We start from the raw sequence: 17,354 nt of genomic DNA, 5'->3' as shown, positions 1-17,354 counted from the left end.
CCACAGGCACACACGCACACAAAACTCAATGTCCTGTCCACACTTTGAACCTCCACAACACAAGTGACGAAAGCAATGAGATATTTTTCCCTTCATCAAAACCAGGAAGATGCCATTTTTAATCTCTTTAAAGATTAGAATCAATGGTTATGTTTAACTCATTGAAACAAAGAAAAAAAACATATTTTGATATTTGTCTTTATGGCACTCAATTTGAAACGTGTGATGTTTCATTTTGTCTACACAGAGACTAGAGGTCTTTAAAAAGCACACAGAATCAAAATGAAGGGATCTGGGGAACTATTGTCTGAATTATTTTCGTCTTCAAAACAACCTCCAGGTTCTGCTTCTGAAGTAATGCAACACTGAAGACACAGGAAGTGAGCTTCACTGTGCATAATGACTTCAGCTTATGATGCATGGTATAGCAATCTTTATTCATCATTATGACTCAACATAGTGTTTTTATAAAGAATAACTAAAAAAAAATAATAATAACCCAACCTGGAACCCCCTTTGTGTTTAAGTCCAATGCCACAAAAGAATATAACACTTGGTGAAACAAAATTAAACACATATTGACGACTAGGTTTCATTTCCTTTCTATTTAAGTTTGGAGACATTTTTTGAGGAGATTCAATACATGCTAAACTGCCTTTAAAATAAGCACAATGCAAGACGTGGTGGACCTGTGAAGTAATTAGATAAATAGATCAAACTCTTGATTCCATCCTGATGTCCATCCTTTCATTGTGAGAAAACAGCCAATAATTTATGTTCAAAAGAATGTACAGCTGTTACTCAGAAAATGAAATGGGATAAAACCAATAAATTACAAACATGACTCGTTTCCTGTTGTGTGGGGGTGTATTAATGTGTAAATATCAAAATGATTTACACAAGTAATTTTTGGGCTTATATCAGATCATTTCTTAGATAAAATAAGACTTCATTGATCCAGAATAAAACTGCAGTTCATTATGTTTATTATGTGTAAACTGGCAGTATTGTTTTACTGGTAGCAGAATCACATTCGTAAAGTGTGTTCTTTTAAAGGATGCTAAAAATTGCAAACTGATGCCCATCCTTTACAATTCATTCATTGTTTATAACCACTTATCCAGTTCAGGGTCACGGTGAGTCCGGAGCCTACCCGGAATCACTAGACGCAAGGTGGGAACATACTCTGAAGGGGGCGCCAGTCCTTCGCAAGACAACAGACTGAAAACTAAATGTCTAACAGATTCAGAAACTAATGCAGAGTTCCATAATTCACTTCACAAAATGATGTTTGAAGTAAATCTCAATTCACACATTATTAACTCAGGTTTGATTCTTGTGAACATAAGCTGAATTAAAAACACTCCACATTTGATATGTAACAGCATTAGCTCTTATTGACTGGAAATTTACTGCCGTTAATTAGCCTGTAACCTATCTGGCAAATTCATATTTAAACAAAGAATTGATTAGAATGGCTTTGGGCTATAACTCTCCACAACTGTATTACTTGAAAGCATTAAAAACATTTTTCACAGTGAATTTTTTTTTTTACTATATGTTTGAGCTCCTGCATTTAACTTCCTTCTTCAAGCAAAACATATTTATGTCATACTAATAAGGAAACTGATTTCAGTGAATATAGGTTTTAGTTCTTATTTTCACTTTAGTCTCTTCTGTTTTATTTTCATAGCATAAACTAAACTGCATAAAATCTACAACCATTTAATGTGAATTATTTGAGAGAAAATTCCATCCACTCAGATAATACTTGTTTTATTTCAATGGGGTTGCATATATACATTTAGAAAAGAAACATTTGGTTATTTAGTTTACAGAAAAATTACACAATTACACAAAAAGATATGGCTGCTATGTGCCTTCCCAAGACACGTGAAGCCACTAATGATAAAAAAAATGGTAAAAATTACATAAAATGTTCTTCCAGTTAAAAGGTTTTGCGCCAAAAAAATGTAATGTTGACTAAGACTGATAATGAAATCATAATTATTGGTGGCCATCGAACATAACAAATGACCATTTGACCATTTAAAACTATATTAGTTTTTGTGTAAATTGTTGTGAGATCCCAGACAAAGGTAGGTAAATCGTAGTTAGGTCTTCATCCTACCAAAGGACTCATAGGATAATTACTCTCTCCACTGTCTTTTTGTTGTAAATCATTCAGAAATTGTTGATCTAGGGTTGTGCAATAATCATTTTCATTTCTCTGTTTTGTTGTAAAAATAGAAGTAAGTATCCAGTTATGAAGGTACAACACAAAGTTCCCAGTAGTTGTGGTGAGCTGATTATGGTGTCAGACATTATCTGGTGTGAGGCAGTTGTACGATCCCAAGTTGGAAACTCTTGGCCTTGTCTTCCATCTTTTTCTTCTCTGGATTACACGGTCATCAGATCTGATCAGTTTGATTTTGAGGATCTGCAGGATGTGGATGGGTCAAGAAGTCTCTCAGCTGCTTACCTACAGGATGTGGTTAATACGTCTCATACCAGAAAAAACACTACGTTTTAGGACTTTCCTTCCTCAAAGAAAATCTATTTTAGAGACTATAGATATACAAATATATAAAGATATCTAAATATCACTTATGATTATAAGAATAATACCAGGACGCTAAGTTGTTAGGAGATTAGTTTTTAATCAAAACACAATACTTCCTTATTCACTTTCTTGTTTTTCAAGAGTCATGTTGTAACACTGGCCAGCCATGTTACCAGCAGTGAGGCAGTGTATCACAAGTGCTAACAACTACTGAGAATAATCACCACAAGGAAGCATTAGTGGCAAAATCGTTTTTCAGTAAAAATGGGTGGTGAGAATAAGTGTTTCCCCATTTTCAAAGAAGAATACAACATCATACTGCTGGGTAGCTTCCTACATTTTAATACTGCAGTATTTTCATATAATTCAGTGAGTTTATTTACTTTAAGGTGCCCCAATTTTAAACAAAGACATCCTACTGTGCATATATCTGGTATGATCCTAGTGCAAAAGAAACAGTGAAATTTGTTCTAAACCTGCAGCACATAAACCTATGGTAATGCCCAGTTGCATGCCAGATGGGTAAACAGAAGCATCATGTTGTGTAGCAGTAGAACTGCATCCTCTAGAGTAATCATTACCTCATTCAATACCTTTGAGATGAATTTGAATGTTTTTAATTCAGACCTAAATTTCCAACATCGGTATTAACTGACTTCAATAATAATCTTGGTTTAATTATAATTTTGTGATTGAATGTTTAAATCCCCACAGCAATGGATGAGCCGATGTCCAGTTGGCCATGTAGCATCTACTTACTCAGCAGTCAGAAAAAAGGCCCATGCTTTCTGGCTCTAAAAAATGTTAATGTTTATGTTAATGTTAATATATTAATAATACTAATAATAATATTTGCCATACTTGTGCGGAAAAGAGGACACTGGAACAACATTTTATCTTGGAGATAAAGCTAGTTGAATACTGCATAAACAGGGCCTATAGGGACTCTATGTAAACTTTACAAATGGATGCCCCACTCAGCTACTTTCATGTTTTACCCAAGCCTTGTTATTCTCACATCAATACCCTACCACCAGGTCATATATATCACATAGCACTAACACAATGGCTTCATATGCTTTACAATAGTTTACAACTCTACAGCTTTTACACAGAGTACGTAAATAGGTGTAAATTAAATGATGCTTTATGCCTTACGTGAAAAGGTGTGATACAATATCCAAACAGTTATGATGATGAGGAGGAAGATGCAGAAGAGGATCACACAGAAAAGGTTTCCTACTTGAAGACAAATAGAAAAAATATAATCAGCTCATGAATCACATTCACAAACATGAATCTCAGACATGGTCCAAAATATTCCATCCAAATATCCTTGTTCTCAAAAGCAAAGGAGTCTGGTGAAAGTACAACCCCAGCTGGGATGCTGTGTAAAATATGCTACTTTTCAGAAAGGTTTTCTTTCATAAACAGATAATAGTTTTGCTGATTAAAATAAGCATATACAATATTAATATGTAATATATATTTTTGTCATGGCAGTGTTTTTATGCAGTTAAAATTTTCAGTTCTGAATCCTGACCTCCCTCCTCTGGCCCACAATCATTGCATTTGACTGTAATGCTGTTGATATACAGTGTGTGGTTGCTGGAGTAGCTGGCCTGGCAGGTAAAGGTGTCTCCATCATTCTAGTCCGGCTTGCAGAGTCTCAGTGCGCTGTTCATGATTATGATGTTGCTGTTGTTGTCGTGGTGAACCACAACAGAATCTTGGCTCCAGGTGAAGTTCACCTGCTCTGGACTCAAACCCTCCAGAGAGCAGAGCAGATGTATGCATGAGGCGTTACTGCTGTTCATCTGCTTCACCACAAGAGCAACTGGAACTGAGAAGACAAATTTTCAGACCACGCAAGATATAGATAGAATAGACTAAAGGAAATACCCAATTAAAATAATGCAAAACAATGACATACTGTTTAAAAAAAACTTGAGCGCACAAATACTACTTGCTGCAGTGGAAATGTATTATTTTATTATTACTGTCAAAACAATACTGTCAAGATTCAAATGTTGAAACTGAGAAATTTTATCTTTAATTTGTTTTATTATTATTATTATTATTTATTGCCAATTTGAGTTTCAGAGAATCCAGAGGTATCTCTATATCCTAAGGACAATAAGCAGTATTAGTTAGATATAGCCTTCGGGCCCTCAGACGGCAGTGGAAATGACTTGGGTCCAGAAACACTTTCTGTCAACTCAGTTTTTCATTTCAGTCACAAAAACAAGTTAAATCCAACAAATGCAATAGAAGACTTAAATAATAAATAAACAGCATCCAAAAATGCTGCCACATCTTCTGGGCCCAAACTCATTTAAATTGAAATGAGGCAAAGTGGAATTTTCCTGTGGTCTGTTAAATAAAAAATTAAATTATTTTTGGAAATCATGGATGCTACACCCTCTGGGCTAAAAAGGAATGGGACCATCCGGTTTATTATAAAGACACAGTTCCAAAGCCAGTAACTGTGATGGTATGTGGGGTCATTAGAGAACATGACATGACTTGCACATCAGTGAAAGCACTGTTAATGAATGTTATACACCAACCTGCTGCCATCCAGACAACATCTATTTCAGGCAAGGCCTTGTTTATTTCAGTAAGGCTGCGCTGGTCTGTCGATGTGTTGCAGCAAAAAGTTGAGCCGAATAATATGCAAATGAATCCGGGTGAAATGATGTGTCTATCCAATCAGAAGATAGCTGGTGTTTGCCTGGTAGTTGCAAACCACCACACATGGTTTCATTTACATTTACATTTATGCATTTGGCAGACGCTTTTATTCAAAGCGACTTACAAAAGAGGATCTAACATTCAAACTACAGTAAAATTCATACAAGGTACCTTACATTGAGTGCAATATGCCAGGAAGTAATAAGTGCATTAAAGAAAGACTTTCAGTGCAAGAGATACTCTCGGAAGAACTGGGTCTTCAATGATTTCTTGAATGCAGAGAGGGTTTCTGTTGCTCTGATAGTGCTTGGAAGCTCGTTCCACCAGCGTGGTACCAGAGATGAGAATAGCCTCAACTGACCTGTACGGGGGGTTGGTCGTGTTAGTTGGCGCTCCTTTGAGGAACGGAGAGGGCGGGCGCTAACGTATGGTTTTAAGAGTCTATTGAGGTAGATGGGAGCAGAACCAGTGAATATTCTGAAGGCCATCATTAGTGATTTAAATTTGATGCGAGCAGCTAAGGGTAGCCAATGCAGCTCAACTAATAGGGGTGTGACATGTGCTCTTTTAGGCTGGTTGAAGACCAGGCGTGCTGCAGCATTCTGGATCATCTGTAGCGGTCTCACAGCACAGGCCAGAAGACCTGTCAGGAGGGCGTTGCAATAGTCAAGACGGGAGATTACTAACGTCTGAACAAAGAGCTCAGAATCAGAATCAGAATCAGAATCAGAAATACTTTATTGATCCCAGGGGGAAATTGCAATTATTACAGTAGCAGCCAGTTGTAAAAGAATAAACACTGTAATAAAAATTTAACACAAAAGGAATTTTTTACAATATGTACACATCTATAATAATAAATACGGATATACTGTATACAGCAGTATGAGTATTGCACATTTGAGTTACACTCATAATTAAAAAAATTGTTCTATTGTAATTACTGTACATGTGAAAGGTGTCGTGCTTTAAGTGTGGAGTTAAGTGTGGAGCTGTGTCGCATGTTGAGGTAGGTATGGCCTAATCTTCCTTATGTTGAATAGGGAGAAGCGGCACGATCGAGCTACAGCTACAGCTACAGGTTTCATTGAACGGCGCAGGGAACACCTCTGTTTACGCCCACATGCAGCCAGTTGGAGAGGTTGGCTGCCTTCACCTGCGTCAACACACTGGAGCAGTGGAAATGCAGCGTGTAAGACAATCATCAATTCACATTCTGCATGGGTCCTTAGTTAGAGAGTCTGGGAGCTAAACTAGTCCCGACCTGTCACTCTCTGAAAAGAACTGGTGCATTATTTAAAAAAAAAACACACAAACAAAAATAAAAAACTATATATAGAGACCCCAAGCTGTAGAGCAGCTGAAAAACAGTTCACTTTTAGCAACTACCTCCTCACTTCCCAAATGCTTAGTGTTGTTATATTGTGATGCAACATTGTGGTAAACATATCCCTGTCCCAAAATATTTTGAAATGTGTTGTTGGCATCAAATTCAAAATAGGCAAATATAAAAAAAAATAAAACATTAAACCTTCTCAATTTCAACATTTAAAATGTGGTCTTTTTTCTATAGTTAATTTAGGTTTTAAATAATTTGCACATCATAGCATTTTGTTTTTATTTACATTTTGTCACAGTTTTTTAGAAATATATATGAAACTAGTACATTTCCTAATTTGCCAGTACAGGATTTATGTCTTAAGTACATTTTCATAGCGAGGAACACTATGAATATTGTCTTGAAATTTTGCTGTTGTGACTGCAGTCTTGTTTATGTAAAATGTTAGATTCTTAACTGTAATTCGAATAACTGTATGGACAAACTGCAGGGAAAAATGCATTAAGATAAATCACCTTTAACCTGAAGAATAACAGCTGTAAAGTCTTCCAGTATTGGTGGAGGGATGAGCCTGCTCACTGAGCAGTTATAAACACCAGCGTCGCTGCTTTTAACATCTGGTAGAATCAGTCCAAAAGGGTCTGTATTTACTTTAAACCGAGATTCACAGTTGAGATTAGAGATATTTTTGTTTTGAATAAGATAATTACAGAAAATCTGCCCTCCACTTTTTATCCACTTAAAATGAACCTGGTCACTGAGGTTAAATGGTGAATAGCACGGCAGGAAGACAGAATCTCCTGTGGACTCTGTGATAACATTCTGTGCACCTGTAGAATGAAAGAGTAGATTAGTACCCTGTCACGACATAAACTACCAAAAGACATTGCACCCTGAAGACACTTAAAAAAGCACTGATTCAAAAAATTACACAAAACCTACTAAAGTCTTTAATTACAACAGATAAAAACCTAAAATAAAATGTTAGGATAAAAAGCTTATTTCAACAAGTGTTTGTTCAACCCTATTTTGTTGGATTGTTACTTTATATCTGTTAATGTACATTAATGACAGTTATAATGAAAGCGTATGTAGGTGTTATACAGTGTCATATCTATAACTTTATTACACCTACATTTATACTAGAGCACACACTGCAGAAACGGGAGCTGGGCCTGAAAACTCAGGACCTTTTTTCCAGGTTAAAGCTGGAGCAGGTGTGTGTGTGTGTGTTCATATGTTCATGCGTTTTGGAGCAGTGGTTTTGGATGGAGGTCTGAAGAGCTGGTATTTTTTCAGTTTGATATTTTCAAAAACTCGATTTAACTTAATGATTTCCACAAAAATACATGCTCCAGCATTAAATGAAATTGAAGGTTTAATTCAGAGAGTTCAATGAAATTGAATCGCACCTATTCAGTCGCTTGTTTCCACATTAAGAATTTTTAGGTTAACAGACTCAACAAACAAAGCTGTGAATATTTCTTCACATTTTTTTGGATACAAACTGCAATGTGTAAAGTCTTTACTTAAATACTAGAAAATCAGCCTATGATTAAAACTCTTTAAAATCCATTATCTGTAACCGCTTATCCAATTTAGGGTCGCGGGGGGTCCAGAGCCTACCTGGAATCATTGGGCGCAAGGCGGGAATACACCCTGGAGGGGACGCCAGTCCTTCACAGGGCAACACAGACACACACACATTCACTCACACACTCACACACACACTCACGGACACTTTTGAGTCCCCAATCCACCTGCAACGTGTGTTTTTGGACTGTGGGAGGAAACCGGAGCACCCGGAGGAAACCCACGCGGACACGGGGAGAACACACCAACTCCTCACAGACAGTCACCCGGAGCGGGAATCGAACACACAACCTCCAGGCCCCTGGAGCTGTGTGACTGCGACACTACCTGCTGCGCCAATGATGTTCCTAAATAATTATTAACTTTAATGCCCCGCTGACTACAGAATAATTCCTATTATCCTATATCCTTCAGTAGGGCATCTTACGAAATGTTTCTTTAAATAAAGATCACCAGGTTTCCAAAGAATACTTTCCGATCCACAGTCATTATGAGTTAAAGCAATAACCACCCCCTTCAGCTAAATACTCTTCTCAGTATTATAGTCTGAAAAATGTTTTATTTGGCTTGAATATAGTTTCCTAGGGGATAATATTTTATTTAACTCCAGAATATAGGGGTTGTTACTATCTGTACCATCTGTACCATCAACTGAGAAGTTATTTAGGGTTCTCCAAAGAACTCCTTAGATCTCATACACCACTATTTGTAATGTTTTGATGAAGTTAAAGAGTCTAAAAGTGGTCCCTAAATGGATCTTTGTGCTTTTGTAGATTAGACTTTACATCAGTACAAAGATTACATGATTTGGAGGTGCTGAACACTCCCACAATAATAGCACTATCAGTTGAGAGTTTCTTGAGAGAAACACGAGTGGTTCTTCTGTGACATTGCACAATGCTCTGGCTTTTATTTTTAAATGTGTTTTATTAATGAAGTAGCAGAGCCATTCTTCTACTGTTCTGAAGTATTCTAAAGCCATAGAATGTGTCTGTGTAGACAATGAGTGTAACCATACGGAGGCATCTACTTACTACCTGTACCATCAACTGAGAAGTTATTTAGAGTTCCTGAATTTTTTCCTAAATTGCATCATGTATATGTGTGTTTTTCTAGGATAGATTTTACTTGAACTTTACATGAAGGAGCTACACCCCCCACACTAATAGCACCATTAGTTTAATGTTAAACTGCAGTAACATATTTTAAAATGGGAATAATCAGAGTTATATAAAGAAATAAAACAATGTATCTTACCTGTGTCTGTAGCAGAAGAGATCAGAAAAAGTGGAAGAAAATATAATTGAATTGAGAACATGTTTATCAAGTGTCTGAGCCTTTGTTTGTGATAAAGATTACTGATATGTCAAGTGCTTTTCCACACACAAACACACACACACACACACACATAGAGACCTGTCCTCAAGACAAGTGACGAAAGCACTGAGCTGTTTTTTTCCCCCGTAAGCAAAACCACATGCAATTATTTCATCTTTGTGCAACTTAGTATCAGTGCTTATGTTTGACTCAATAAAACAAAAAAGATACTGACTCAAGATAATGAATAAACTCAGATCTGAGAATGTGAATTTTGTGACTTCACAAGTTAAGGTACACCACATTATCACTGATGCATAAAAAGACACTCTGTTGGTGGTTAATTAATTAAATAGTTAAACGTATTAACAAATATGTGTTGAAGCTAACAGGATTAATGTCAACTGATGACCAAAGCAGAGTATGGTCAATATCCGGCAAGATCTGAGGTTTAACGGTGTAGATAAATGTGGTTTCACTGTTGCCCGTTCTGTCTAAGTGTTATAACTGAATATTAATGTATTAAGAACCAAATGAATAACTAATCAACAGATTTTAAACCATTTATAAAACTTTATAAGTGTAGTCATATTCCCATGATTTTATACAGAATTAAAAAGAACCACTTATGAGAGAATACGATGATTTGAATACACTACAAAGACAAGACATTTAATGTTCAAATGGATAAACTTTATAGTTTTTTGGCAAATATTCACTCATTTTGAATTTGAGGCCTGCAATACGTTCCAGAAGAGTTGGGACAAGGGCATGTTTACCACTGTGTTACATCATCTTTCCTTTTAACAATATTCAATAAGCGTTTGGGAACTGAGGACATTAATTGTTGAAGCGTTGTAGGTGGAATTCCTTCCAATTTTTTCTTGTTGTACAACTTCAGTTGCTCAACAGTCCGGGGTCTCTGTTGTCATATTTTGTGCTTCATAATGAGCCACATTTTCAGTGGGAGACAGTTCTGGACTGCAGGCAAGCCAGTCTAGCACCTGCACTCTTTTACTATGAAGCTATGCTGTTGTGGCTTGGCATTGTGTTGCTGAAATAAGCAGGGACGTCCCTGAAAAAGACGTTCTTTGGATGGCAGCATATTTTGCTCCAAAACCTGTATGTACCTTTCAGCATTAATGGTGCCTTCACAGATGTGCAACTTACTCATACCATGGGCACTTACACACCCCCTTACCATCAGAGATGCTGGTTGGGAATTTTGCGCTGATAACAATCCGGACAGTCCTTTTCCTCTATGGCTTGGAGGACACAATGTTCATGATTTCCAAAAACAATATGAAATGTGGACTTGACAGACCACAGGACACTTTTCCACTTTGCATCTGTCCATCTCAGATGAGCTCGGGCCCAGAGAAGCCAGTGGCGTTTCTGGTTGTTGTTGATATATGTCTTTCACTTTGCATGGTAGAGTTTTAACTTGCACTTCTAGATGGAGCGACGAATTGTGTTCACTGACAATGTTTTTCTGAAGTGTTTTCTGAATGGTTTCCTGAGCCCATGTGGTAATATCTGTTACAGAATGATGTTGGTTTTTAATGCAGTGGATAAAAGGTCATGGGTCATCATATTTGATTATATTATGGACTGTAGATGATGAATTCCCTAAATTCCTTGCAATTGTACATTGAGAAACGTTGTTCTTAGTTGGACGATTTGTTCACGCGGTGAACCTTGCCCCATCCTTGCTTGTTAAAAACTGAGCCCTTTGAGGATGGTCCCTTTATACACAATCATGACACTCACCTGATTCCAATTAAGCTGTTCACCTGTGGAATGATCCAAACAGGTGTTTTTTTCGTGAGCATTTCTCAACTTTCCCAGTCTTTTCTTGCCCCTGTCCCAACTCTTTTGGAATGTGTTGCAGGCCTCAAATTCAAAATAAGCGAATCTTTGCAAAAATACAATAACGTTTCAGTTTGAACATTAAATATCTTGTCTTTGTAGTGTATTAAATTGAATATAGGTTGGATTTACAAATTATCGTATTCTGTTTTTATTTATGTTTTACACAACGTCCCAACTTCTTTGGAATTGGGGTTGTATATACTTTGCTTTTAAGTCAAATATCAGAAAAGAATATGGCACTTGGTGAAACAATATTTAACACATACTGAAGACCAAGTCTCATTTCCATTCTACTCAAGTTTTAAGACACTTCTGAGGAGATTCAATACATGCTAAACTGCTTTTAAAATAGGTACAATACCAGACCTGATAGTCCAGGGAAATTATCACCATCTGATAAACAGATCAAACTCGTTTTTCTGTGTCCATCCTTCCATTGTGAGAAAACAGTTCATTTTTTTTGCTCAAATCAATGGACTGGCCACCCTGAGACCCAGATCTCAGCATTACTGAATGTAGTATTTGACTGGAGAAAATAGATGCCGATTTTAAAACTGAATTTCAGGGGTATGGAAAATATAGCCCCCATTCTCTCAAAAGGAACATGAGCTGAAATAAACACAAAAATATCACACTTTTATCAGTTATTCTACATTAGTGTTAGAAACTCACTGAAAATTTGCCATGTTTTGTTTTAAAAATAGAAGTATCCAGTTATGAAGGTACAACACAAAGTTCCCAGTAGTTGTAGTGAGCTGACTATGGTGTGAGACATCATCTGGTGTGAGGCAGTTGTATGATCCCAAGTTGGAAACTCTTGGCCTTGTCTTCCATCTTTTTCTTCTCTGGATTACACGGTCATCAGATCTGATCAGTTTGATTTTGAGGGTCTGCAGGACGTGGGTGGGTCAAGAAGTCTCTCAGCTGCTTACCTACAGGATGTGGTTAATACGTCTCATACCAGAAGAAACACTACATTTTAGGACTTTCCTTCCTCAAAGAAAATCTATTTTAGAGACTATAGATATACAAATATATAAAGATATCTAAATATCACTTATGATTATAAGAATAATACCAGGACGCTAAGTTGTTAGGAGATTAGTTTTTAATCAAAACACAATACTTCCTTATTCACTTTCTTGTTTTTCAAGAGTCATGTTGTAACACTGGCCAGCCATGTTACCAGCAGTGAGGCAGTGTATCACAAGTGCTAACAACTACTGAGAATAATCACCACAAGGAAGCATTAGTGGCAAAATCATTTTTCAGTAAAAATGGGTGGTGAGAATAAGTGTTTCCCCATTTTCAAAGAAGAATACATCATCATACTGCTGGGTAGCTTCCTACATTTTAATACTGCAGTATTTTCATATAATTCAGTGAGTTTATTTACTTTAAGGTGCCCCAATTTTAAACAAAGACATCCTACTGTGCATATATCTGGTATGATCCTAGTGCAAAAGAAACAGTGAAATTTGTTCTAAACCTGCAGCACATAAACCTATGATAATGCCCAGTTGCATGCCAGATGGGTAAACAGAAGCATCATGTTGTGTAGCAGTAGAACTGCATCCTCTAGAGTGATCATTACCTCATTCAATACCTTTGAGATGAATTTGAATGTTTTTAATTCAGACCTAAATTTCCAACATCGGTATTAACTGACTTCAATAATAATCTTGGTTTAATTATAATTTTGTGATTGAATGTTTAAATCCCCACAGCAATGGATGAGCCGATGTCCAGTTGGCCATGTAGAATCTAGTTACCTAGCAGTCAGTAAAAAGGCCCACGCTTTCAGGCTCTAAAGAATGTTAATATTAATATATTAATAATATTAATAATAATGTTTGCAATACTAGTGCGGCAAAGAGGACACTGGAACAACATTTTATTTCAGAGATAAAGCTAGTTGAATATTTAACAAGGGCCTATAGGGACCTGTTTCACTGGTTAAAAGCATATACAATATTAATATGTAATATATATTTTTGTCATGGCAGTGTTTTTATGCAGTTAAAATTTTCAGTTCTGAATCCTGACCTCCCTCCTCTGGCCCACAATCATTGCATTTGACTGTAATGCTGTTGATATACAGTGTGTGGTTGCTGGAGTAGCCTGCCTGGCAGGTAAAGGTGTCTCCATTATTCCAGTCTGGCTTGCAGAGTCTCAGTGCGCTGTTCATGATTATGATGTTGCTGTTGTCGTGGTGGTGAACCACAACAGAATCTCTGCTCCAGGTGAAGTTCACCTGCTCTGGACTCAAACCCTCCAGAGAGCAGAGCAGATGTATGCATGAGGCGTTACTGCTGTTCATCTGCTTCACCACAAGAGCAACTGGAACTGAGAAGACAAATTTTCAGACCACGCAAGATATAGATAGAATAGACTAAAGGAAATACCCAATTAAAATAATGCAAAACAATGACATACTGTTTAAAAAAACTTGAGCGCACAAACACTACTCGCTGCAGTGGAAATGTATTATTTTATTGTTACTGTCAAAACAATACTGTCAAGATTCAAATGTTGAAACTGAGAAATTTTATCTTTAATTATTTTTTAAATATTTTTTAATTGCCAATTTTGAGTTTCAGAGAATCCAGAGGTATCTCTATATCTAAAGGACAATAAGCAGTATTAGTTAGATATAGTCTTCGGGCCCTCAGACGGCAGTGGAAACCACAAATGCAATATAAGACTTAAATAATAAATAAACAGTATCCAAATATGCTGCCACATCTTCTGGGCCCAAACTCATTTAAAATAAAATGAGGCAAAGTGCAAGTGTCAAGTGGTCTGTTAAATAAAAAATGTAAATTATTTTTGGAAATCATGGATGCTACACCCTGTGGGCTAAAAAGGATTGGGACCATCCGGTTTATTATAAATGCACAGTTCCAAAGCCAGTAACTGTGATGGTATGTGGGGTCATTAGAGAACATGGCAGGACCTGCACATCAGTGAAAGCACTATTAATGAATGTTATACACCAACATGCTGCCATCCAGACATCATCTATTTCAGGCAAGGCCTTGTTGATTTCAATGTTGTTTATAGTTGAATAATATGCAGCCACAAAAACAAGTTAAATCCCACAAATGCAATAGAAGACTTAAATAGTATATAAACAGTGTCCAAAAATGCTTCCACATTTTCCACATCAGTGAAAGCACTGTAAATGAATGTTATACACAGGTTATATAACAACATGCTGCCATCCAGACAACATCTATTTCAGGCAAGGCCTTGTTTATTTCAGTAAGGCTGCGCTGGCGTATCGATGCATTGCAGCAAAAAGTTGAGTCGAATAATATGCAAATGAATCCGATCAAAATGATGTGTCTATTCAATCAGAAGATAGCTGGTGTTTGCCTGACAGTTGCAAACCACCACACATGGTTTCATTGAACGACGCAGGGAAGACCTCTGTTTACGCCCACATGCAGCCAGTTGGAGAGGTTGGCTGCATTCACCTACGTCAACACACTGGAGCAGTGGAAATGCAGCGTGTAAGACAATCATCAATTCACATTCTGCATGGCTCCTTAGTTAGAGAGTCTGGGAGCTAAACTAGTCCCGACCTGTCACCCTCTGAAAAGAACTGGTGCATTAAAAAACAAACAAACAACAAAAAATATTATATATATGAAAGACCCCAAGCTGTAGAGCAGCTGAAATCCTACAACAAACAGGATTACTTCACAGGATTAGTTCACTTTTAGCAAGATCCTCTTCACTTCCCAAATGCTTAGTGTTGTTAAATTGTGATGCAACATATGTGGTAAACATATCCCTGTCTCAAAATATTTTGAAATGTGTTGTTGGCATCAAATTCAAAATAGGCAAATATAAAAAAAAATAAAACATTAAACCTTCTCAATTTCAACATTTAAAATGTGGTCTTTTTTCTATAGTTAATTTAGGTTTTAAATAATTTGCACATCATAGCATTTTGTTTTATTGACATTTTTTTCACAGTTTTTTAGAAATATATATGAAACTAGTAACTTTCCAAATTTGCCAGTACAGGATTTATGTCTTAAGTACATTTTTATAGCAAGGAACACTATTGTTATAGCAAGGAACACAAAACAATATTGTCTTGAAATTTTGCTGTTGTGACTGCAGTCTTGTTTATGTAAAATGTTCAGTTCTTAACTGTAATTCTAATAACTGTTTGGACAAACTGCATAGGAAAAATGCATTAAGATAAATCACCTTTAACTTGAAGAATTACAGCTGTAAAGTCTTCCAGTGTTGGTGGAGGAATGAGCCTGCTCACTGAGCAGTTATAAACACCAGCGTCACTGCTTTTAACATCTGATAGATTCAGTCCAAATGGGTCTGTATTTACTTTAAACCGAGATTCACAGCTGGGATTAGAGATACTTTTGTTGTTAATACGATAATTACAGAAACTAGACTCTCCACTCTTGATCCACCTAAAACCTCGTCTTTGTGGTTAAATGGTGAAGAGCACGGCAGGAAGACAGTATCTCCTTCGGATGCCATGATAACATTCTGTGCACCTGTAGAATGAAAATACCATGTCACAACATAAACTACCAAAAGGCATTGCACCCTGAAGACACTTAATTAAACTGACAACACTTGGATCATTCTTTCAAACATTACATGAAACCTACTTATGTCTTTCATGACAACTGATATAAACCCAAAAAAACATTAACATATAAAAGCTTATTCCAACAAGTGTCGGTTCAAACCTAGAGTGTGTTATGACAGCTGACATTTGTTGGACTGACACTTTATATCTGTTAAAGTACATGATTGACAGTTATCATGAATGGCGTGTGTAGGTGTAATACCATCTTATAGCTATAACTTTATTACACCTATATTTACACTACAGCGCATACTTTAACAATTAAATCTGATCAATACTTTAAATCTGAAGTTGGTGTGTGTGTGTGTGTGTGTGCCTGTGTTTTATGGGAGTGGTTTTCAATGGAGGGCTAAAGATTCCAGCATTAAATGAACAAATATTACATCCAAAGTATGAATTTGAATTGCACCTATTAAGTTGTTTCCACATTATGTATATATTTAGGCTAATATAATATTATTTTATTCAATGCAGTGAATATTTCTAAATGTTTTTGTATACAAACTGTGAGGTGTAATGTCATCGCTCAAAAACAAGAAAATTAGCCTATAATTAAAACTCTCTAATTAAATAAAATCACCCATTGACTGGGTCTCCAAAGAACTTTCTAGTATTGCAGTCTCAAGAAATAAAGCAATGGCCATCCCCTTCGGCTAAAAATATGCTTCTCAGTATTATAGTCTGAAAAAATGTTTTTTGGCTTGAATGTTTTTTCTAGAGCAGAAAATATAAATTGGAACAGATCTGGGGTTTCTTGTTACTTGTACCATCTGTAGCATTAACTGAGAACCAAAAGTGTTTTTCCTATTGTGTTGCTGGTGAAATGAAAGTGTCTAAAAGTTGTTCCTAAATTGCATCATGTATTTTTGTGTTTTTATAGGATAGATTTTTACTTGAAGACAAATTTTACATGAAGTTACTACACCCTCCCACACTAATAGCACCATTAGTTTAATGTTAAAGTACAGTAACATTATTTATAATGGGAATAATATGTTCTATATTTAAAAAAATAAAAAAATAAAACAATGCATCTTACCTGTGTCTGTAGCAGAAGAGATCAGAAAAAGTGGAAGGAGGTATAATTGAATTGAGAACATGTTTATCAAGTGTCTGAGCCTTTATGAGTGAAGAAGATTAGTGATATGACAAGTGCTTTTATACACACACAAACACACACTCTCTTGAGGAGTCCAGTCCTCAAGACAAGTGACGAAAGCACTGAGCTGTTTTTTTCCCCCGTCAGCAAAACCATGTGCAATTATTTCATCTTTGTACAACTTAGTATCAGTGCTTATGTTTGACTCATTAAAACAAAAAGATACTGACTCTGAATCTTTAAT

General features: G+C 36.3%; 1 long non-coding RNA gene across 1 annotated transcript; it reads right to left on the bottom strand.

Moving 5' to 3' along the window:
- Positions 1-12,534: 12,534 nt before the first annotated feature.
- On the bottom strand, positions 12,535-17,132 carry LOC136674230 (uncharacterized). The gene is made up of 3 exons (XR_010796025.1): positions 17,051-17,132; positions 15,603-15,913; positions 12,535-13,724 (listed from the first exon to the last, which is right to left on the bottom strand). It is a non-coding gene; the product is annotated as an uncharacterized lncRNA (long non-coding RNA).
- Positions 17,133-17,354: the final 222 nt, after the last annotated feature.

The sequence above is a fragment of the Hoplias malabaricus genome, chromosome 18 (genome assembly GCF_029633855.1).
Source record: "Hoplias malabaricus isolate fHopMal1 chromosome 18, fHopMal1.hap1, whole genome shotgun sequence".
In the NCBI taxonomy this organism is placed as follows: Eukaryota; Metazoa; Chordata; class Actinopteri; order Characiformes; family Erythrinidae; genus Hoplias; species Hoplias malabaricus.
This window is presented reverse-complemented; position numbering and strand designations above follow the sequence as displayed.